This window comes from Balaenoptera borealis (assembly GCF_965194805.1).
Source record: "Balaenoptera borealis genome assembly, contig: HAP1_SCAFFOLD_1504, whole genome shotgun sequence".
NCBI lineage: Eukaryota > Metazoa > Chordata > Mammalia > Artiodactyla > Balaenopteridae > Balaenoptera > Balaenoptera borealis.
The window spans coordinates 11,270-17,835 of record NW_028122723.1 but is presented as its reverse complement, the minus strand read 5'-3'; the positions used below and the strand labels follow the sequence as shown (position 1 = coordinate 17,835).

General features: G+C 38.6%; 1 long non-coding RNA gene across 1 annotated transcript; it reads right to left on the bottom strand.

Annotated features, from left to right (window-relative positions):
- Positions 1 to 441: 441 nt before the first annotated feature.
- On the bottom strand, positions 442 to 6,344 carry LOC309622083. The gene is made up of 2 exons (XR_014240482.1): positions 6,148 to 6,344; positions 442 to 510 (listed from the first exon to the last, which is right to left on the bottom strand). It is a non-coding gene; the product is annotated as an uncharacterized lncRNA (long non-coding RNA).
- Between the last annotated feature and the right edge of the window lie 222 nt (positions 6,345 to 6,566).

Here is a 6,566-nt window from a genome sequence, read left to right as displayed (position 1 = left end):
CATTAATAGACATACATAATGTCCAAATGAACCAGATTGTGTACACCTAGGACAAACAATTTTCTAAACTTTACCCAGATTAAAAAAATTTTAAAAACCAAGAAGAAGTAATGAGACATAAACTTATGGGGATTTCTCCTGGCAAATTCCATTCTAATTTACAACCTAGGACAATGACTTCCAGAAAGGCTCTGCTGCCCTAGTACCCAGATTGGGGAATGGAGAAATGCTACCTCCTTGTGGACGTTTCCCACAACAGCAGCTTTGAACCCACTGCAAAAGGTCACTAAATTTTCACCAACTTGCAGTTCTGTAAATGGCGCCTGCCCTCCAGAAAATTTCTGGGGTCAAAAATCGACCAAAAATTTCAGAAGAGGGCAACCTTCGAAGAAGACAATTTCAAGAGCTATATTGTACTCACGGTTTTTTCTTTTAAGAGAAAAGAAAAAGGCGTAGGAATATGATGAATTTTAAAAATTTTAATGACATGCATACCCATATTACAAAAACCTATCAGCTCGCAGCAGTCACAATGGCCATTAGGAAAAGTGCTGCCAAAAATATACGGTGAACGGAGTGTGGAGAAATGCGTACCCTCGGTGGTAAGGGGGGGCATGTAAAGAGCCAATAATGAAAACACAATGTAGGTGCTTTGAAAAGGGAAACATTGAGCTACCAGTCCATCAATCACAACCACTGCTTGGCCTATCACCTGAGAAAATGAGAATCAAAAAGTCACAGGCTGGCAAACCTGTACGCCAGCAATATTTACCATAGCCAACACTTGGAAGCAATGAAAATGTCCACCAACCGAGGAATGCACCAAGAAGAAGTGGTCCACGTACACAATGGAATATTACTCTAATTAATAATAAATATAAATTAAATTTAAAAACAAAGAAAAGCAAGGAGACATCAACATTTGTGGGTTTATCCGGGCACATTGCACTCTAATTTATAACCGAAGAACACCACGGACCGGTAGGTCTGTTTCCCTAGTAGCAGCAAGGGGAACGTAGAAAGGCTGCCGCTCTCTGGCCGTTACCTGCAAAAGCAGGTTTAAAGCCTGAGCTAATGGTCACTTCATATGAACAAGTACTGCAGGGCTGTAAATGAAACCTGCCCTCAAAATGTCTTGAGGGAGATAATGGCCAAAATATTTCAAATGGTGACACATACTTTAAGAAAACACTTTGAAGAAATAAGCTCCAATCACAGCTGGAAAAATAAAAAGGACATGTCTTAAAGCTCAATTTCAACACATTATGAGACACATGCAAATTCAACCACAAAGAGGTATCAGCTCACACCACTCAGAATAACCATCAGCAAAAACTACAAAGAATAAATGCTGAAGGTGCTGGGAAGAAATACATACCCTCCACTTTAAGTGGGACGTAACCTGGAAAGAGCCACTAAGGAGAACGGAATAGAATTGCCTTTTAAAGGTAAACATTGAGCTACCATATGATCCAGCAGACCTATTCCTGGACCTATAAACTAAGAAGACAGAATTGGAAGGACAAAGGTACGCAAATCTGCATTGCATAGTATTACAATAGCCAAGATATGGAAGTAACCAAAAAGTCCACCGACAGATGGGTGGACAAAGAAGAACTGCTACATGTACAGATCGAATATGAGCTAGTGAAAAAATGAAACAATGCCATTTGCAGCACCATAGATGAGTCTAGAAGTAATCACGCAACTTGGAGTAAGTGAGAAAGCGAAAGACACATATCCTATCATATCACATATAGGTGTTACCTAAAAAATGATACAAAGATATTTCCACAGAGAAACACTATCATAGATTCATTAAAAAAACTTATGGTTCACCAAATGGAAAGGTGTGAGGATTGGATACATTACCGTATTGAGGTTAACAGAGAGATACAAACACATGTGAAATATATAATCACCAAAGACCTACGCAATACCAAGAGAAGACTACTCAACATTGTTTCGTAACCTACATGGGAAAAGGATCCGAAGAAAAATAGATATATGTATATGTGTGAAAGAACCACATCTTGCACACCTAGAACAAACAAAACATTGTAATCAAGTTTGCTGTGATAAAAAATAAAAATTAAGTTAAAAATACCAACAAGAAGTAATGAGACATAAACTTAAAGGGCTTTTTCCTCGCACATTCCATTCTAATTTACCACCTAGAACTCCACTTCCAGTAAGGCTCTGTTGCCCTAGTAACCAGATTTGGTAAAGGAGAAATGCTGCCGCCTTGTGGCCGATTCCCGCAACAGCAGCTTTTAACCCACAGCTAATGGTCACTTACCATTCACAAGGACTCAGGGCTGTAAAGGACACCTGCCCTCAAAATTGTGCTGAGGTAGGGAATGGATAAAAAAAAAATTCAAAACAGGCAAAATTTTCAAGAAGATAGTATGAAGAGGTAAGTTTTACTCACTCTCTTTTTAAAGAAAGGAATATGGATAAAAGCTCCACCTCAGGAAGTATTAGACTCATGCTATCTAACCTACAAAAAGTTTTCAACTCACACCAGTCGACTGACCATTGGCAAAAAGTCTACAAACAATCAATGCTGAAGAGGTTTTAGAGAACTGTGTACCCTCCAGCTGCTGGTGAGATGTAAAAGGGTTAAACGCTAATAATGAGAACAGAAAGAAGCTGCGTTGAAAAGGAAAAATAGAGGTACCATTCAATCCAGCAGGCGAACCAATGGGCTCTTCACCTAAGAAGACCAGAATGAAGAAGACCAGGGCTGCAAAAGCTGCACTGCAGGCTTATTCACAATATACAAGACAGTGAAGCAACCAAAATGTCCATCAACAGATGAAAGGATAAAGAAGAAGCGGTCCATGTGCATAATGAATACTAGCCATGGAAAACAATGAAACACTGCTCTTTGAGGCACCATAGATGATCTTGGAGATAATCACAGAACATGAGGTAAGTCGGAAAGCAAAAGTCCTATATCCTATGATATCACTTATACGCGTTCTCTAATAACTGACACAAATGAACATATTTCCACAGAGAAAGTCAATCACAGACTTATTAAAAAAAACTATGCTTATCTACAAGGAAAGGTGGGGGGAATGGATAAATGAAGATTTGCGTTACCATAGGTATACAAATACATATTATATACATATATCAAAAAGAACGACCATATAGCAAGGAAGGTTTACGGAACACTCTGTAATAATTTACACGGGAAGAGGATCTCTACATAAATAGGTATATAGAATATGTAGATGAACCAGAGTGTGTACACATTGGACAAGCAACATTCTAACCATTACCCCAATTGAAAAAATTAAAACAACCAACTAGGAGTAATGAGACATAAACTTATGGGGGGTTCTCCTGGCACATTCCATTCAAATTTACAACCTAGGCAAACGACTTCCAGAACGGCTCTGCTGCCCTAGTACCCAGATTTGGGAATGGAGAAATGCTGCATCCTTGTGGTCATTTCCCACAACAGCAGCTTTAAACCCACTGCAAAAGGTCACTAAATATTCACCAATTGCAGGTCTGTAAATGACACCCGCCCTCCAAAATATACTGAGGTCGAAAATCGACCAAAAAACTCTAGAGTGCAACCTTCCAAAAAGAAAATTTGAAGAGGTATATTATACTCACACTTTTTTTCTTTTAACAGAAAAGAAAAAGGCGTGGAAAAATGATGAATTGTAGGAATTTTTACAGACATGTAAACCCAAATTACAAAAACCTATCAGCTCACACCAGTCAGAATGACCATCAACAAAAATGCTGCAAACAATAAATGCTGACGTGATTGTGGAGAGATGCGTACCCTCGATTCTAAGGGGGGACTCAGTAAGAGCCACTAATGAAAGCACAATTGAGGTGCCTTGAAAAGGTAAACGTTGAGCTACCATACCAGTCAATCAATCATACCCACTGCTGGGTCTATCACCTGAGAAAATGAAAATCAAAAATCGCAGGCTGGCAATCCTGCACTCCAGCAATATTTACCATAGGCAACACTTGGAAGCAACGAAAATGTCCATCAACAGAGGAATGCACCATGAAAAAGTGGTCCATGTACACAATGGAATATTAGCCATGGAAAACATTGAAGCACTGCTCTTTGAGGCACCATAGATGAGCCTGGAGATAATCACAAAACATGAAGTAGGTCGGAAGGCAAAAGACCTATAGCCTATATTATCACTTATGGCATTATCTAATAACTGACACAGATGAACATATTTCCAAAGAGAAAGACACTCACAGGCTTAGAAAACAAACTATGCTCATCTAAAAGGAAAGGAGGGGGGAAATTGAGAAATGATTAGTGTTACTATCCATATACAAATACATATTATATACATGTATCAAAAAGACCGAATATATAGCAAGGGAGGTCGATGGAACACTGTAATATTTTACATGGGAAGAGGATCTGTACATTAATAGACATACATAATGTACAAATGAACCAGATTGTGTACACCTAGGAGAAACAATAGTCTAAACTTTACCCAGATTAAAAAAATTTTAAAAACCAAGAAGACGTAATGAGACATAAACTTATGGGTATTTCTCCTGGCAAATTCCATTCTAATTTACAACCTAGGACAATGACTTCCAGAAAGGCTCTGCTGCCCTAGTACCCAGCTTGGGGAATGGGGAAATGCTACATCCTTGTGGCCGTTTCCCACAACAGCAGCTTTGAACCCAATGGAAAAGGTCACTAAATTTTCACCAACTTGCAGTTCTGTAAATGACACCTGCCCTCCAGAAAATTTCTGGGGTCAAAAATCGACCAAAAAATTCAAAAGAGGGCAACCTTCGAAGAAGACAATTTCAAGAGCTATATTGTACTCACGGTTTTTTCTTTTAAGAGAAAAGAAAAAGGCATAGGAATATGATGAATTTTAAAAATTTTCATGACATGCATACCCATATTACAAAAACCTATCAGCTCACAGCAGTCACAATGGCCATTAGGAAAATGCTGCGAAGAATAAATGGTGAAGTGAGTGTGGAGAAATGCGTACCCTCGGTAGTAAGGGGGGCATGTAAAGAGCCACTAATGAAAACACAATGTAGGTGCTTTGAAAAGGGAAATATTGATCTACCAGTCAATCAATCACAATCACTGCTTGGCCTATCACCTGAGAAAATGAGAATCAAAAAGTCACAGGCTGGCAAACCTGTACGCCAGCAATATTTACCATAGCCAGCACTTGGAAGCAATGAAAATGTCCATCAACCGAGGAATGCACCAAGAAGAAGTGATCCATGTACACAATGGAATATAAGCCATGGAAAATAATGAAGCACTGCTCTTTGAGGCACCATAGATGAGCCTGGAAATAATCACAAAACATGAGGTATGTCGGAAAGCAAAAGACCTATACCCTATGATATCACTTATGGTGTTATCTAATAACTGACAGAAATGGACATATTTCCAAAGAGAAAGACACTCACGTGCTTAGAAATCAAACTCTGCTCATGTATAAGGAAAGGTGGGGGCAATGGATAAATGAAGATTAGTGTTACTATACGTATATATATACATATTATATACATATATCAAAAAGCCAGACCATATATTAAGGGGGGTCTACGGAACATTCTGTAATATTTTACATGGGAAGAGGATCTGTACATGAATAGACGTATATAATGTATAAATGAACCCCACTGTGTACACTTAGGACAAACAATATTCTAATCTTAACACCGATTTAAAAAATTTAAAAAACCAAGAAGAAGTAATGAGACATAAACATATGGGGCTATCTCCTGGCACATTCCATTCTAATTTACAACCTAGGAACACGACTTCCAGAAAGGCTCGTGCCCTAGTACCCAGATTTAGGAATGGAGAAATGGTACCTCATTGTGGCCGTTTCCCACAACAGAAGCTTTAAACCCGTTTCTTAAGGTCACTAAGTATTCAGATAACCGTAGTCCTGTAAATGACACCTACCCTCCAAAACAATCCTGGTGTTGAAAATTGACCAAAAAATTCAAATGAGGGCAACGTTCCAAGAAGACACTTTCAAGAGGTATATTGTACTCACACTTTTTTCTTTTTTTTTAAACAGAAAATAAAAGGTGTGGAAAACTGATGAATTTTAGAAATTTTAATGACATGAATACCCATAGTACAAAAACCTATCAGCTCACAGCAGTCAGAATGGCCATTAGGAAAAATGCTGCAAAAAATAAATGCTGAAGGGAGTGTGGAGAAATGCGTACCCTCGCTTGTAAGGGGGGGCATGTAAAGAGCCACTAATGAAAACACAATGTAGGTGCTTTGAAAAGGGAAACATTGAGCTACCAGTCAATCAGTCACAACCACTGCTGGGCCTATCACCTGAGAAAATGAAAATCATAAAGTCACAGGCTGGCAATCCCGCACTCCAGCACTATTTACCATAGCCAATACTTGGAAGCAACAAAAATGTCCATCAACCGAGGAATGCACCAAGACGAAGTGGTCCATGTACACAATGGAATATTACTCCAATAATAAATATAAATTAAATCTAAAAAACAAAACTAAAGTAAGGAAACATCAGCATTTGTGTGTT